We start from the raw sequence: 17,082 nt of genomic DNA on the forward strand, positions 1-17,082 counted from the left end.
GCATAGGTTTAGGGTGAGAGGGGGAAGATATAAAAGAGACCCAAGAGGCAACATTTTCACTCAGAGGGTGGTAAGTGTGTGGAATGAGCTGCCAGAGGAAGCTGGTGGAGGCTGGTACAATTACAAAATTTAAAAGGGATTTGGATGGGTACATGAATAGGAAGGGTTTGGAGGGAAATGGGCCGGGTGCTGGCAGGTGGGACTAGATTGGGTTGGGATATCTGGTCGGCATGGACGGGTTGGACCGAAGGGGCTGTTTCCGTTCTGTACATCTCTATGGCTCTCTGAGATTGGACTGATGGGGATTATTCTCCTGAGAGCAGAGAAGATCGAAAGGGGCATGGTAGAGAAGGGCTTCTGAAGGTTCAACTAATCCGTATCCACTGGCTTCTCCTTATCAACTCTTACTTAGTTACATCCTCAGAAAATTTCAGTGGATTTGTCAAGCATGATTACCCTTTTGTAAAATCTATTTTCCAAGCGCTCTGCTCTTCTTTTATAATGGATTTGAGCATTTTCCCTGCTACCGATGTCAGACTGACTGGTGTACAATTCCCTGTTTTCCTTTTTAAATAGAAGGGTTCCATTAGCCAGTCTCCAAACCATAGGAACTATTCCAGAGTGTGTAGAATCGTAAAAGATGACCACCATTGCATCCATGATTTCTAGGACCATTTCCTTAAGTACGCTGGGATGTAGAAGCTTGGGGATTTTTCAGGCTTTAATCCCATCAATTTTCCCAACACCACTTAATTGCTAGTACTGATTTCTTACAGTTCCTCTTGATCACTAGAACATGTGATCCCTAATGTTTTTTTTCATATGTTATCCTTTGGGAAGACAGACCCAAAATTTAATTGGTCTACAATCTCTTTGTTTCCCATTATAACCTTCTCTGTTTCTGACTGTAAGGGACCGACATCTGTCTCCATTAGCCTTTTTCTTTTCACATATCTATAGAAGCTTATACAATCAGTGTATATGTTCCCTGCAAGCTAACTCTCGCACTCTCGCACTCTATTTCCCTTTTCTAATCAACTTCTTTACCTTCCGTTGCTGAAATTGAAACTGCTCCCAGTGCTTAGATCCGCGCTGTTTTGTCCAATTTGAATGCCCCTTCTTTGAATCTAATGTTATCCCACTTTCCCGTCTTTGCCACATTTTATTTCTGTGCCAGACAGGAGTGAACAATTGCTAAAGTTCTTCCATGCACTGTTTAAATGTCTGCAATTATCCCTTTCAGGAGTGTTCCCCAATTTGTCGTAGTCAGGAGTGTTCCCCAATTTATGACAGCTCACAGATCACAGCTCATACTGTTGTAGTAGATTCAGGGCCCAAGTCTCAGAAACAGCTGTGTCACTTTTCATCTTAATGAAGAATTCTATAATATTATGGTCACTTTTCCCCAAAGGCTAGATTGCCAATTACTCCATTCTCATTGGACAAAACCCAGTCTCGGGTGCCCTGTTCTCTGGTTGGTTGCTCAACATATTAATCCACACTCCATCTTGATGACGTTATTTCTGATTTGGTTTGCCCATTTGAAGTTTTTGGTCTCTACTGTCTCCTTGTAAATGTTTCCATTCCTCTTGCCATTTTTGTGTAAGACCTCCCCAACCGCACTAGCAAATACTCCCCCAGGACATCAGCGCTGGTCCTCCCCAAGTTGCCTTTAGCCCTTTCTAACCTAGAGAAAAGAACCCCCGGCCTGTCAGTCTTCCCTTTCGGTTATAGCCTCTTGGTCCTGTGTGTCATTAGGGTGGCATGGTGGCTCAGTGGCTAATACTGCCGCCTTACAGCGTCAGGGGCTCAGGTTCAATTCTAGCCCTGGGCGATTGGATATATGGAGTTTGCGTATTCTCCCCGAGTCTGTGTGTGTTTGCTCTGGTTTCCTCTGAAAATCCAAAGATGTGCAGGTTAGGTGAATTTGCCATGTTACCATTGCCCATAGTGATCAGGGATGTGTAGGCTAGGTGCATTAGTTAGGGTTAAATGTAGAGTAATAGGTTAGGGGAATGGGTCTGGGTGGGTTACTCTTTGGAGGGTCGGTTTGGGCTGAAGGGCCTGTTTTCACACTGTGGGGATTCTGTCATTTCTATAAATGTTGGCAGGGGAAAGAGGCAAAGCAGTATTTACAATACTTTGATAGCCAGGCCAGTGATCAGAACTGGGCTTTTCCTGATCGAGTTGCTCGGCTCACCAAGTGCTCTTACAGCCCGAGCAACCGACGGAGCACTCGTTTCTTTCAGACCACGGCCCTTACTGTGAAGCTCCCAAGCCGTCAGCACATTTAGCTGGTTCACCTTACAACGTATGAGTAATGCAAGCCGCAAGGCCCTTCCTGGCAGCTTCACTAGTTGGGCAAATGTAACACCCTGATACATCTGTGCCCTTGTGGTTTCCTCTGTCAGTTTTACTTAACAGTTAAGAATCACACCAGCCACAGGCAAGTAACCAGATCAACAACAATTTAATCATCTTTGACTGGTAATTTTGCTTTGAGTCAAAGCCCTTTAGTTTGGAAATTATTAGTGTCCATAGATTTCTATTAGTTTTATTTTTAATAAACAAGAGAGATAAGTTTTGATTTTGGTAAGCTGGAAGATTTTATTCAGCAGCATTGTTAGAATTTGCAGGAACACGTCGAGCGAGTCGAATTAAGACACTTAATTGTATAGCAGAATGGGAGGCTGAATGGCCTGATTCCACAAAGCTCCTGCGTTGCAGCGTTGCTGTATACTCTAATACTCTGCTGCTGAAGAAAATTCATCTCATTTAAGGAGCATTCCCCAATTTATTATAGTCAGATCACACCTCATACCATCGTAGTTTGTTTTATTTAGATTCAAGGCCTGAGTCTCAGAATCACGCTGTCATGTTTCATCTTATTTAAGAATTCTATAATATTGTGGTCCTACATAATTTCTTACTGCCTTTTGCCATTCATTCTCTCTCACGATTCCCTGCCCTTTTGTGACTGGATTATTTTGATTTGCAACTGAGGTGTTTTTGGTTGAATTTGAGAATAATTCAGTTACGGAACAGTTGGGTATGAAAACAATAAAATAAAAGCACTAGCAAGTCTTGGGAGAGCTGATTTTATAAGAAATTCTCGTCTGATTGCCTGAAAGATTTATTTTGTGAATTAATTTAGGCTAAGGTTTAGGCGTTTGATGGTTGGGAATTGTTTTACAGTCCTTTATTGCTTGTTTTGTGGAAGTAATTAGCAGTAAATCACTTTACTAAATGAAGTAAGTAATTACCGTGACTACAACAGCATTTATCTTGCAGCATTCCCTCTTCATGTGTCCTGCATCTACATTATAGCTTGGAAAGGGTGGACGCTAGGAAATTGTTTCCGTTAGGTGAGGAGACTAGGACCCGTGGACACGGCCTTAGAATTAGAGGGGGTAAATTCAGAACAAAAACGCGGAGATATTTCTTCAGCCAGAGAGTGGTGGGCCTGTGGAATTCATTGCCGCAGAGTGCAGTGGAGGCCGGGATGCTAAATGTCTTCAAGGCAGAGATTGATAAATTCTTGATGTCACAAGGAATTAAGGGCTACGGGGAGAATGCGGGTAAGTGGAGTTGAAATGCCCATCAGCCATGATTGAATGGCGGAGTGGACTCGATGGGCCGAATGGCCTTACTTCCGCTCCTATGTCTTATGGTCTTATTAGTCTGCTAACTGTGCAATTAAAACGGAGGTTAAAGGTCACATGCTCGGATCCTGCCATTTTAGAGTGGATTTTCTTCCTATCCTGCAAAGCCTCTTTGAATGGGGAGGGGTGGGGGGTGTACGTTTTAAGGTAAGGGCAGAAGGTTTAAAGGAGATATGAGGCAAAACCTTTTCGCCCAGAGGATGTTGGGTATCTGGAACTCATTACCCGTAAGGGTGGTAGAGGCAGAAACCCTCAAACCTTTAAGAAGTATTTAAATATACACTTGAGAAGCCAAAGCATACGAGATCACGGGCCAAGTGGTGAGAAATGGAATAGTGAGGGGGTTGTTTTTGACTAGCACAGACTTGGGGGCCAAATGGCCTTTTCCTGTTCTGTAGATATCGGGGGCCAAATGGCCTTTTCCTGTTCTGTAGATATCGATGGACTCTTCTTCTGGAACCTTTGGGTGGGTGTCATACCAGCAACATCCTTCGGCCTCCCAGTGGCGCTACTGTTCAGTCGGGCTGCCAGCCTCCGACAGGCTTGGCAGCTCTCGATGGGCGGAACCTCCACACCCTAGGGTCCTGGGGGACAGCCTGCCAGTGGTGCCTGAGGGGAACAAGATGGAGTGTGGCCTAAAACGACAAGAGGCGATTCCTGTCTCTGACTGGTTCTCTAATTGAAGGCCGAGACCCTTGTCACTTCTACATCATTGTAGCCGCTGTTGTTAAATATATCGTGGGAACCCCCACCTTCTTGAAGAGAATCCATGCAGGAGAAACATCAGATCATAGAACGGTTACAGCATACAAGGAGGCCATTTGGCCTGTCAAGACCATGCCAGCTCTCTGCAGGAACATACCAGCTAGCCTCACTCCCCCATTTGCTGCTGCCTAGGCCTCTGCACTGGAATATTTTTTCCACCTCACTCCCACATAATACAGTCCAGGCCCTCACCACTTTCTGGTGTAAGAATGTCTTTCTTCATTCTTGCCAGTTCTTCAGCTCCTTGTAGGCTCAGGCGGGTAGCGGTAATCCCCAGACCTCACAAGGACTGGCTTCTCCAGCCCAGATTTTTCACCCTCCTCCTTTCCAAAGTGTGGAGCCTCTTAGCACTTGCCTCTCTCCCCCCAAACCCTGTCCTGACTCTCAGGGTTCCTTGTCGCAGGCTTGTGATCGCGCGCCGCTGTGCTCCCAGCCTGGCTGGCTGTATGGTCAATCTTTGGTGATTTACCTATATAAGGGCCTGCCACTAAGATAATGCGTCTTGCTGCACCGCAAACTCATTGCATCCTTAAACCGTACCATTGCCAACCACTTCTTGAATTACCTCTCCTAATAAAGCAGGCTAAGCTGCTCCTTGCCCTGTTAGCTCTGCTCCTCTGTGTTGTTGGCCTCAGTTTAGACCTTGCCACTTAGGACTGCATTTCACCAGGCAAATCCCAGATCCCAACTACCCACTGCTGAAAGCATCATTTTCCTCAAGCTGCCTTCTGTTCATCTGCCATTTGTGCAACCTACTGAGCCCATGCTACGGTGGCTCAGTGGTTAGCCCTTCCACCTCACAGCTCTGGTGACCCGGGTTGGATTCCAGCCTCGGGTGACTGTCTGTTTGGAGTTTGCACATGTTCCCCTACACCTCTGTGCAGGTTTGCTCCGGTTTCCTCACAAACCTAAAAATGTACAAGCAAGATGGATTAGCCATGGGAAATGCGGGGTTTTGGGGATAGGGTAGGGAGGTGGAATGCTCTTTGGAGGGTCGGTGTGGCGTTAAATGGCTTGCTTCCCCTCTTCTCCCCCATTATTGATAATTCCATACATGAACCTCAGATCCCCAATGATTCAGCCTTTACCTGCCCAGTATGGAGGCACTGTCTTATGAGGTGAGGTATTCATTGGAGTTTAGTAGAATGAAAGCCGACTTATTAAAACATGCAAGGATCACCGGGGCTTTGACAGGGGATGCGCTGAAAGTTTGTTTCCCTTTGTGGGAGAGTCGAGGACCAGAGGGTGTCATCTCAGGGTCAGGGCTTGCCTATTTAAAACAGAGATGAGGAAAAATTTCTTTGTCTCAGAGGGGAGTGAGTCTGTGGAATTCTTTATCATGGAGGGCCGTTGAGGCTGGGTCATTGAATATATGCAAGGCTGACAGAGACAGGTCTCTTTTGGGGGCAGGGTTGTTAATTGGGATGGCTGGTTTGAGATACAGAGTGATACCAACAGCAAGGGTTCAATTCCTGCACTGACTGAGGTCATCATGAAGAAGTCCCCTTCTTAACTTCTCCCCTCACCTGAGGGGAGGTGACCCTCAGATTAAACCACCACCAACCGTTTTTCTCTCATGATGAGAAGGTCGGAAAGTTGAGATGAGGGTTATCAGATCAGCCAGGATCACACTGAATGGTGAAGCAGACCCAGGGGCCTAAATGGCCTTTTGGTGGTCTTTTGTCTTAAGTAATAGGTAAACAATTAGCAAGATCCCAAGATGGAGCAGAAAGCCCTAGCAATTTTAATTTGATTTGGTTTATTATTGTCACACGCACCGAGATACAGTGAAAAGTTGTTTTGTGTGCTAACCAGACAAATCAGCACATCAGGGTTAAGAGATCAGAATGCCGAATATAGTGTTACAGCTACAGAGAAGGTGCAGAGAAAGATCAATCCTGGCATATACAAGGTCTGTTCATAAGTCTGATAACCATACTCCGCGAGAGGACTTTGTTCTGAGATTCCAGTGGTTTGATAAAGTGACAAGCAAATGGAAAAATAATCTCTTAAATCTCACTGTCAATGTTAAAAGGAGTCTGTGACTTATTTTATAGAAGCAGATATTGATTGCAGCAAGTCAAGGCAAAAACGCTTCCATCTCAAAGACCAGCGATGTCTGCATCCCATAAATAATTATTTTTAAATCCTGCTGAGCAGCGAGAACTTGAAATTATCTCATTTCAAATCTTTATCTGTCCAGTTTGAATGATAGCAGCATGGGAAATAAATGAGAAAATGTCCTAGTGGGCAGTGCAATTGCATTCGGAAAAACCCGGGGAAGTCCTGTCAGTGCTAGAAAATATTACAGCTGGTCACCGAGTTTAATTAGATTAGATTCCCTACAGTGTGGAAACAGGCTCTTCGGCCTAACAGATCCACACCGACCCTCCAAAGTGTAACCCACCAAGACCCATTTTCCTCTGACTAATGCACCTAACACTATGGGCAATTTAGCCTGGCCAATTCATCTGGCCTGCACATCTTTGGACTGTGGGAGGAAACCAGAGCACCCGGAGGAAACTCATGCAGAATCAGGGAGAATGTACAAACCCCACACAGACAGTTGCCCGAGGTTAGAATCGAACCTGGGCTCCTGGTGCTGTGAGGCAGCAGTGCTAACCACTGAGGCACCGTGCTGCCCTGTTTGTCCAGACAATATAGAGGGCAGAGACCACAAAAATGGGGAAACTTTTCTAAGGAAGGGAAATACCACTGGGTGAAGGGGATGGGAAGTGCGTGAGGTAATGTCGACTTGGGCAGTGTATTCCAGATCTGACCCACATGTTGTGTCAAAGGGGTTTCCTTCATCCAGGTCTTTGGTTTCTCTTGCAGATTGTTTTAAATTGGTATTGTCCAGTCCTTGACCCTTTCACCAAAAGGGAAGTCCCCAGTTTACTCACCCAGAACCTGCCTTGTGATTTTAAATACCTCGGACAAATCTGTTGCTCTCTTCCCAAATTGAGGAAATTTTCCCGCTCAAGGGACACAGTTCACAGGGTGCTGGAGTGAGAGCAACGATAACTTGCATGTATAAAGTGCCTGATTGTAGAAAGACGTTGTTGAATCTTCACAGAGGTATTAAAACACCAACAGGTGACAGGCAAAAGCAGGGGTGTTACGAGTCAAAAGAATTTTAAAGGGAGACTTTAAATGAGGAGATCATAGAGATGTACAGCAAGTAAACAGAACCTTAGGTCCAGTTCGTCTAGATACTCTGAATGAATCTAGTACCATTTGCCAGCACTTCGCCCATATCTTCTAAACACTTCCTATTCATGTACCTGTCCAGATGCCTCTTAAATGTTGTAATTGTACCAGCCTCCACCACTTCCTCTGGCAGTTCATTCCATACACACTCCACCCTCTGCATGAAAACGTTGTCCCTTAGGACCCTTTTAAATCTTTCCCTTCTCACAATAACCCTACACCCTCTATTTATGGACTCCCCTGCCCTGGAAAAAATAACTTGGCTAATCCCCCTATCCATTGTGATTTTATAAACTTCCACCAGGTCACCCCTCAGTCTCTGATGCTCCAGGGAAAACAGTCCCAGCCTACTCAGCCTCTCCCCAAAGCTCAAATCCTCCAATCCTGGCAACACCCTTGTAAATTTTTACTGAACACTTTCAAGTTTCACAACATCTTTCCGATAGGAAGGAGACCAGAATTGCACACAATATTCCAAAAGTGTCCTAACCAAGGTCCTGTACAGCTGCAACATGACCTCCCAACTCCTGTACTCAATGCAGTGACCAATAAAAGCAAGCATAGCGAACGCCTTCCAAGCAGAAAGATGTCCAAAGAAGTACACAAATAAGATGCAACTACCAAAGGTCGGCAAGGAGGTGTACGCTGGAGTGTCTGTTAGGTAAATCACAGAGATTGTGGGTCTGTCTGCAAAATGATCAAAATACATTCTTTAGATAGAAGACCCGAACAGCTAGCATTTATCTTCCAAATTCTCTTGGGAAATCAGTTTAATTGGATGGGGATGGTAGTACAGAACTTAATGGTTACTAAAAAGAGGCGCCAAGTCAGTGTTTTGTCTTGTGCTCATCAGGGCTATGACATAAGCGAACAAAATTGATAAAGAGAACACCAATTTTTACAGCATGAGAAGAGGATGCTGATTAATTCTACTGTGATTGCAATGGAAATGCAGCAGAAATCGTTAACTGTTAGTCTTAGTTAGGTGATTAAGCTCAGCTCAGGCAATAGATCAGATCAGTAGACTGATTGGTTTGGCCATTGCCATGGGGAATATAGCATTGTCCCCCTAACCCTTTACTATGAAAAAAGGGTGCAATGTGTGGACATATTTCATGAAGAACAGTGCCCTGTATGTGAATAAATATAGTTTCCAACAATCACAAATATTTTCAAATGCAATCCCCAGCTGATCATCTTCAATTGATTTCTAGTGTAACTAGCACAGTCAGGACTATTTAATAAATGTTATCCAAGCACAGGATTACATTTAGTGTTGGCTATGGAGCCCTGAGATTTGCAAGCTTTTCATAATGTTGAAGTAAATCCATTTACTCTGGACTGGAAGATTTCAGTTATAAAGAGAGGTTAGACAGGCTGGGGCTTTTTTCCCTAGAGCATAGGAGACTGAAGGGAGACCTTATAGAAGTCTATAAAATCCTGAGAGGCACAGATAAGGTAGCTAGCTGATAGCTTTTCCCCATAGTAGGGGAGTCTAAAACTAGAGGGCATAGGTTTAAGGTGAGAGGGGAGAGATACAAAAGAGTCCGGAGGGGCAATTTTTTCACACAGAGGATGGTGAGTGTCTGGAATGGTCTGCCAGAGGTAGTGGTGGAAGTGAGTACAATTTCATCATTTAAGAAACATTTAGACAGATACATGAATGGTATAGATATGGACCAAATACAGGCAAATGGGACAGTTCTAATTGTGAAAACTGGGCACCATGGACAAGTTGGGCTGAAGGGCCTGTTTCCACGCTGTAGACCTCTATGACTCTATTCCATCAGAGATGGGGAGACGGAGGACAGAGACCTCCTTGCTGCCTCCTTGACATGGCCATCCTCACTGAGGTGGGATCACCTGAGGAATCCTCAAAAGTCTTATTTCTTGCATTTATTTTAAGACAGCAGGTCGAGTCAAAGCTGTCCTTCACGAGGGTTAATTTTCCACATCTGAACCTTTCCGCACCCTGCTGCGATGTTGTCTGGTAAAGCCAGTGTGCATCTGTCCCGTAAATGTCATTTCATTTCTCCGAGTGGAATAAATTAAAATAAACATTTGATCTATCATCTGCCCTGCGTGTGACATAACCTCAGGATTCCTGATGTGAAGTGATTTTTCTTGTTGTCTGACTCATCATTTATGTAACCATTTCTTGGAGAGAAAGATAAAAGAGCTCAAAGTCTACTCATGACCAGCATTTATTTTAAGGTGCGTTATTGATGGTTTTTATTGGATAAAGGTTAAAATCTTTCCTCCAGACTCCATTAACCTGAAGGACTAAATATAAATTTCAATTACAGCTGCTACAGCGAGGAAAAAGCATTAAGCCTGACTTTAAACTTTGTTTCAGTGTGATTTTATGAACAGCAAAGATGAAGGGTTATTTTGGTTACTCTTCAAGTTGGACATTTTGGTGAATTTTGGGAATATTACATTCAGTTCTGGTCTCCCTGCTAAAGGAAAGTTGTTGTGAAACATGAAAGGGCTCAGAAAAGATTTATAAGGATGTTGCCAGGGTTGGAGGTTTTGAGCTATAGGGAGAGGCTGGGGCTGTTTTCCCTGGAACATTGGAGGCTGAGGTTGCAGAGGTTTATAAAATCATGAGGGGCATGGATAGGGTGAATAGTCAAAGTCTTTTCCTAATTGTAGGGGAGTCCAGAACTCAAGGCTATAGGCTTAGGGTGAGAGGTGGAAGATTTAAAAAGGACCTGTGGGGCAATTTTTCACGCAGAGGGTGGTACGTGTACGGAATGAACTGCCAGAGGGAGTGATGGAGGTTGTTACAATTACAACATTTAAAAGACATCTGGTTGGGTACATAAATAAGAAGAGTTTACAGGGATATGGGCCAAATGCTGGCAAATAGAACTAGATTAATTTCAAATATCTGGTCAGCATGGATAAGTTGGACTGAAGGTTCTGTTTCCATACTGTACACCCCTATGATTCTCAGTAGACTTGACACTGTTACCACATCCTTCAGACTGGGTGGGTTGGGGTGTAGTCTACTCATTCGGTGATAAACATTCCCTTCATGGTTCAAAGTGGAATTATTTCAGATGGCCTGACCCATTTCCACGCTCCTGGTAGTTTGCACAAATTGCCGCCTTCTTGATGATCCCAGTGCAGAGGGCTGAATTATGAAGTGAGAGTTCAGGGAAATACTGGTGAGAGTTTAATTTGGGTCAGCTCTGGTCAGTTACTTTTGAGTTTCGGGGGGGAGGGGGAAGCGGGTGTGAGTGGTGGGGAGGTGGGGTTGTGGAGAATGCGGAGAGTGAGGGGGGATTGAAGGAGGATTTGGTGGTGTGCAGGTTTCGCTATGTCAAAGGAGCTCATCAGAGTGGGTTTTAAAAAAAATTCATTCACAGGATGAGGGTGTCGCTGGCTAGGAAAAGCACTGGAAAACCAGATGTAGGAAAACAGGATGAGCCAGTGAATTTTGTTGGAGTGGTAATGGAAATCACAGTGGAGGCTAGAAAGCTATACTAGAATGTACGAGCTGGTCGGAGGTTGGTTAAGGAGGAAATGCCAGATCTTCTTAAACCATATACCTGTGATGGTAGAGTTTACTCACATGGGCCAGGAGCAGCTGGTAAAGAGGTTACAATGTTAAGAGATACAGGATCCTCTCAATCTGTGATGTTGAAAGATGAGTAGGTATGTACCTCTGAAGGACTATTACCAGAAAAGGTGCTAGTAACAGGAATTCACGATGAGACAAGAAGCGCTCAATTATGTAGAGTGAGGTTAGAGTGTCCAGTGAGGAGTGGAGAAGTCATAGTAGAGGTACTGGACAAACTCTCAGCTCAAGGAATACAATTTGTCCTTGCTAATGACATAACTGGTTCACAGGTGGGAGTGCTGCCTACTGTGGTTGAAAAGCCAGTGGAAACTCAGGCAACTGAACTATTGCAGGACAGATGTCAGATTTTTTCTGGACTGTGTGGTAATGAGGTCACCAGTTAAAACAAAAGAGATCAGAATATAGAATAACAACCTATCCAAAATCCCAACAGATTATCCCAATTTGGTGATGCTGTTCCAAATTCCTACAATAATCCCCATAAACACCCCTGGGCAAAAAATGATAAAATCAAACACAAGGTCTTGTGGGACGGAGAGAGGGAGAGAGAGAGAGATGGTAGAGAGATTCAGCATGGAACACCTTATTCCATGTAACTGTTTCTTTGACCAGCAGCCTCATAAAGCTGACTGACTGCTTTCTCTGAACAGCCAGACTGCTCACACCAAACCAAACCAGAGAAAAGCTGAACTGGGAAAGCTGGCCACTCCCCTTTCATTGAACAAGTGTTTAAACCTTGCAATATCTGTTAGCTATTATAAAACTGGCCTTAAAACCCACCCAAGCCAGACCTCCCGGAGTCTCTGCATTTACGACCCCTCCAAAAAACGCCAAAGGCATCATAACCTTATTAATGGAGCAGCATCATCAGAGGGTGGGGAGAAGGCTCATAGAAATGCTTTCATGCTTGAGACACTCTGGCTGTGTAAAAATATCGTTGAAGTTGGGCCTGGGCTCTCTGGAGAAGAGATGGTTGTGAGATTTGATTAAGGTATTCAAAAACTTGAAGAGATTGTACAGAGTAGAACTGCTCCCGTTGGTGGAAGGGTTGTGAGCCAGAGGGCAAAGATTTAAAGTATTCGGCAAAGAAAAGCAATGGTGACCTGAAGAAAATCTTTTTTTATACAGTGTGTGGTTAGGATCTGGAATACTGTGCCTGGTGGGGGGGCAGTGTCTATTCACAGGGAATTGGATTGTTTGCAGAGCGAGGAGGAATTGACCGTGGAGTTGCATGAGGTAAATTATTCCTTCAGAGGCCCAGCACAGATATGATGGGCTGAATATCTTCTTCCCTTGCTGTAGCCATTTAACATATTTAAAAAGAAGTCAGATAAACACACAGAGATGGGATGGGAGTGGACAGAGGCTCATTACCTCTCCTTAATCTTATTCCTCAGAAAAGCAATGAAGTAACTGGTTCCAATTGACCCCTCACCTCCTTGAATTGGAATACAACAGCCTGGGAAGCAATGAAGTGAAATAGAAACACATGTAAACTGTAGAGCCCCTCCAACCTGCACCTCCATATTGTAAGATTCCAGCAGATCTTTTACCTCAACCCCACTTTCCCCCCATCTCCTTTTTTTTAGATTAGATTCCCCTACAGCGTGGAAACAGGCCATAAGTCCACATTGATCCTCCGAAGAGTAACTCACCCAGACCCATTCCCGTCTGACTAATGCACCTAACACTGTGGGCAACTTAGCATGGCCAATTCACCTGACCTGCACATCTTTGGACTGTGGGAGGAAACCAGACCGCCCAGAGGAACCCTACGCAGATGCGGGGAGAACGTGGAAATTCCACACAGACATTCGCCCAAGGCGGGAGTCAACCCCAGGGTCCCTGGTGCTGTGAGGCTGCAGTACTAACTACTGAGCCACCGTGCCGCCCCATTTCCTTTGGATTTCCTTATGATCTTAGCCTTGAAAAAACGTAAGGAGTGAACATCCATAGATCTCTGTAGTGAGGTAATTAGCCATAGTCCAAAAAGTCATCTCTGGCCCTTAGAGAGAGACAATGGGCTCTAGGAAGCTTGAGAGAAATCATTCCAATGGGAAGGGAAGGAATCAAGGTCTCCATGAACTGCTACCACCAACATTAGGGACTGAGATGGCAGTCTTGGCTTTACTCTGCATTGCATTCTGGTGTTGAGCTAAGTGAGCTTGCTGACATCCCCACATACCCTGTGGTAGAAACAAATTATTAACACAGCACCAGTTGCTTTCTCTCTCATTCCCGCCATACCCCTCCCCACCCACCCCAAACGCATACACAAAGCAGAAGGTGACGGCATAGTGGTATTATCACTGAGCTGTTAATCTGGAGTCTCAGGTAATGTTCTGGGGGACCTGGGTTCCAGTCCTGCCTCAGCAAATGGTGGGGATTGAATCCAATAAAAATCAGGGATTAAGGATCTTAATGATGACTATGAATACCCATGTGGTTCACTAATGACCTTTAGGGAAGGAAGCTGCTGGCCCACTTGTGACTCCAGACCCACAGCAATGTGGTTCTCTCTTAACTGACCTCTAGGCAATTGGGGATGGGCAATAAATGCTGGCCCAGTCAGTGATGTGGTCATCCTGTGAATGAATTTTAAGAGGTACACAGTTATACGCAAGCATCATTTGATAATGTATTATTTATTTAAATCGTGATTTGGTTAAATCATCAGTGTTATGCCTTGTGACTTCATGGCAAATTAGAAAACATGATGCAGTTGCTGAAATTCCAAAAGAGAAAATGTTTCAAGGAGCTTTGTGCTGCATGCTGGAGATGATGCAGTTGGCATTTTGCAGAAATAGAGTGAAAGGTTGTGTTGCAGGGCTGTGCCCATTTTGAATCCTGTTACATTTGAGTAAGCCCCCAAATGGAGCAGATACTGGGATATTCAGCAAAATCTCCTAGATGTCGAAGCAGCATTAAGAGGTGGAGAAGTTGATGTTTGGAGAAGGGCCACACCCGAAATGTCGACTTCTCCACCTTCTGATGTTGCCTGGCGTGCTGTGTTCATCCAGCCTCCTCCTGTCTACTTTGGATCCCAGCATCTGCAGTGTGTTTGTCTCTAGTTTTGGGAAAGCAGGGACATGTTTTAAATATGCGACAACTTAACATGAGTTGGGAAAATCCTGTTTGCCCATTTGTTTTTGAGCAGAATTACAGAAAGAACGACCCAATGAAATGGGATGATATGGTGGCTCAATGGTTAACACTGCTGCCTCACAGCACTAGGGACCCAGGTTAGATTCCAGCCTCGAGCTACTGTCTGTGTGGTGTTTGCACATTCTCCCTGTGTCTGCGTGGATTTTCTCCAGGGGCTCTGGTTTCCTCCCATAGTCCAAAGATGTGTGGGTTGGGTGGATTGGCCATGGGAAACGTGGGTTTACAGGGATGGGATAGGTTTTGGTCGGGATGCTCTTCAGGGGGTTGCTGTGGACTTGATGGGCCGAATGGCCTGCTTCCACACTGCAGGGATTCTATGAAAGCTGTAATTTCTGATCTGAACTTGTTGATCCTTTTGTAAATGTTTATAATGCACATCTAAACTAAGGTGAATAAGCCACTGCTCACTTTGTGTAGACTCACATCATACTGCATTCTTTTAAACACAGGGTACGGGACCAATCACTGATTCCTTTCTTTGTTTTGTTTTCCTAAAGTAAGCTGCAGGTTTTTAGAGACTTTCTTTTGGGAACGCGGCACTGGATTATGGATCCCCCTTGAGTTCATGGAATATGCAGACTGCATTGATCTTCACTTATTATATCAGACGTCAATAATCCAAGAGAGGAAGAAGGATATTGGAACCAAAGTGTGACTGACGTCTTGAATTCTGAAATGTAGCTAACGAATAAAGTTGTTGAGAAATGAGGCCCCCCGTGCATCTTTAACTCCAATCGCCTTTGTGATTTTTTTTTCAAAATGCCTTTCGTCATATTTTCAGGTGTTCATGTTCCGCAAAGCTTTGGATGTGGTGGTCCCTGTGATATTCCCAAGTATGGCACAACATTCAGTTCTACGCGGTTATCATTCAGAACCTGTACGGCTAACTATAGGGCACTGCGAAGGGCAGCCATCAGGAAACAAAACAATAACTTATGTCATATCCCTCTGAATTTTCACATTGGTTATAAAAAAGTTGTACAGTGTTAATCCACCGAGAGAAAAAAAAACCCCGTGGGAACGATTGGAAACTGTAGATTTGATAATCAGCCAATTACCAAATAGAAACTCTTTATCAAATGCCAAGGACTGGTAATCCAACTGGTTCATGGAATGTCATAACAAATAGATTTAGTTGTATGCTGCAGTGTTATAGAACATAGAAAACTACAGCACAGAACAGGCCCTTCAGTCCACGATTATCTATTCAAATCCCGGGTTTTTCCCTGCATGAGAAAGTAAAAGAGAAAATGTCACTGAAAGAAATTTCCCGCTCCCTTTCTATGTAGTTTCATAACTGTCTCATATCAACTTTTGAGAAGATTTGTAGCTCAGGTTGATGATAAGTATGTAAGTTAGCTCACTGAGCTGGAAGGTTTGTTTTCAGATGTTTCATCACCATATCAAGTAACATCATCAGTGAGTCTCCGGTGAAATGCTAGTGGTATGTCCTGCCTCTCTATTTATAGGTCTTAGTTACTTAAGGTGGATAATGTCATTTCTGGTTCAACTTTTCTTAAAAGGAAGATAGATAGGATCCAAATTTATGTGTTTATTGATGGAGCTCTGGTTAGAATGCCAGGTCTCTAAGAATTCTCGTGCGTGTCTTTGTTTCGCCTGTCCTAGGATGTGTGTGTTGTCCCAGTCAAAGTGGTGGCCTTCTTTCTCTGTATGTATGAACACGATTTTGACTGGGACAACGCACACATCGTTGGACAGGCAAAGCAAAGACACACACGAGAATTCTTCGAGGCATGGCATTCTAATCAGAACTCCATCAATAAACACATCGACTTATTTCCCATCTGCCTTCTCTTGAGAAAATGAACCAAAAATAACATCACCCACCTTGAGCAACCAAGACCTATAAATAGGGAGGCGGGACATACCACCAGCGCTTCACCAGAGACTCCCTCTGATGATGTTACCCAGTCATGGTGACGAAACATCTGAAAACAAACCTTCCAGCTCAGCAAGCTAACTTACATACTTATTGTCTATTATGCTAAGGATTTTCTTGTTAAGATTTGATCATTTTAGAGGGCCAACAGCTGAGAGGTTGATAAAACCCGATTGATCACTTCAACATTACCCAACAGCTCCTTGTCACTTACCCGTCCCCATCAATCCTCCCACATTTGATGTCCTCTGGTTCCAGTGTAACATGGTTGCTTAGAATTATAGGAAGGCAGGCTCAATTGAAAACGTATAAAGTACTAAATAAACAGGAAACACAAAAGGGACAATCAGTTTCAGAGATTACTGACAAGAAAAAGTGAAACCGCAGAAGTGAAACAAGAATAATATGATCTTGTTCTCGTAATATCAATGTGATGTCTTCCATTTTATTTTGAAAAAAATACTTATTGTTAAAGGGAGACTTTTCCCTTGAAAGCCCCTTTTACTTGGAAACAAAACAAAAAAATTATGTGGCGTCCTTCTGAATTTTCACATTTGTTATAAGTAACTGTACTGTGTTAAACCACCAGATAGACTGAATAAAGAGCCTTCTGAGAAAAACAAAGAGTTCAAAGGATCGGAAAGTGCAGACTGTCATTGCGCAGCTCTGAGGAGTTACAGAGTATTGTCATTACACTGAAAGGAGGGGTGTGTGGGATATTCTCACTTCATTGAAGGGGGTTGTGGGAGATTAGCATTATATTGTGGGGGGAATGGGATATTGTCATTATA

The 17,082-nt window shown here is 44.0% G+C and overlaps 1 protein-coding gene across 1 annotated transcript in view; it reads left to right on the plus strand.

The window, feature by feature from the left end:
• Positions 1-15,125, plus strand: part of dtd1 (D-aminoacyl-tRNA deacylase 1) — a 185,135-nt gene extending 170,010 nt beyond the window's left edge. Inside the window, exon 6 of the mRNA XM_043696517.1 lies at positions 14,889-15,125. The gene's annotated coding sequence lies outside the window, so the exon portion shown is untranslated. The remainder of the gene's footprint in view (positions 1-14,888) is intronic.
• The last annotated feature ends 1,957 nt before the right edge of the window (positions 15,126-17,082 follow it).

This window comes from Chiloscyllium plagiosum, chromosome 9, assembly GCF_004010195.1.
Source record: "Chiloscyllium plagiosum isolate BGI_BamShark_2017 chromosome 9, ASM401019v2, whole genome shotgun sequence".
Lineage (NCBI taxonomy): Eukaryota > Metazoa > Chordata > Chondrichthyes > Orectolobiformes > Hemiscylliidae > Chiloscyllium > Chiloscyllium plagiosum.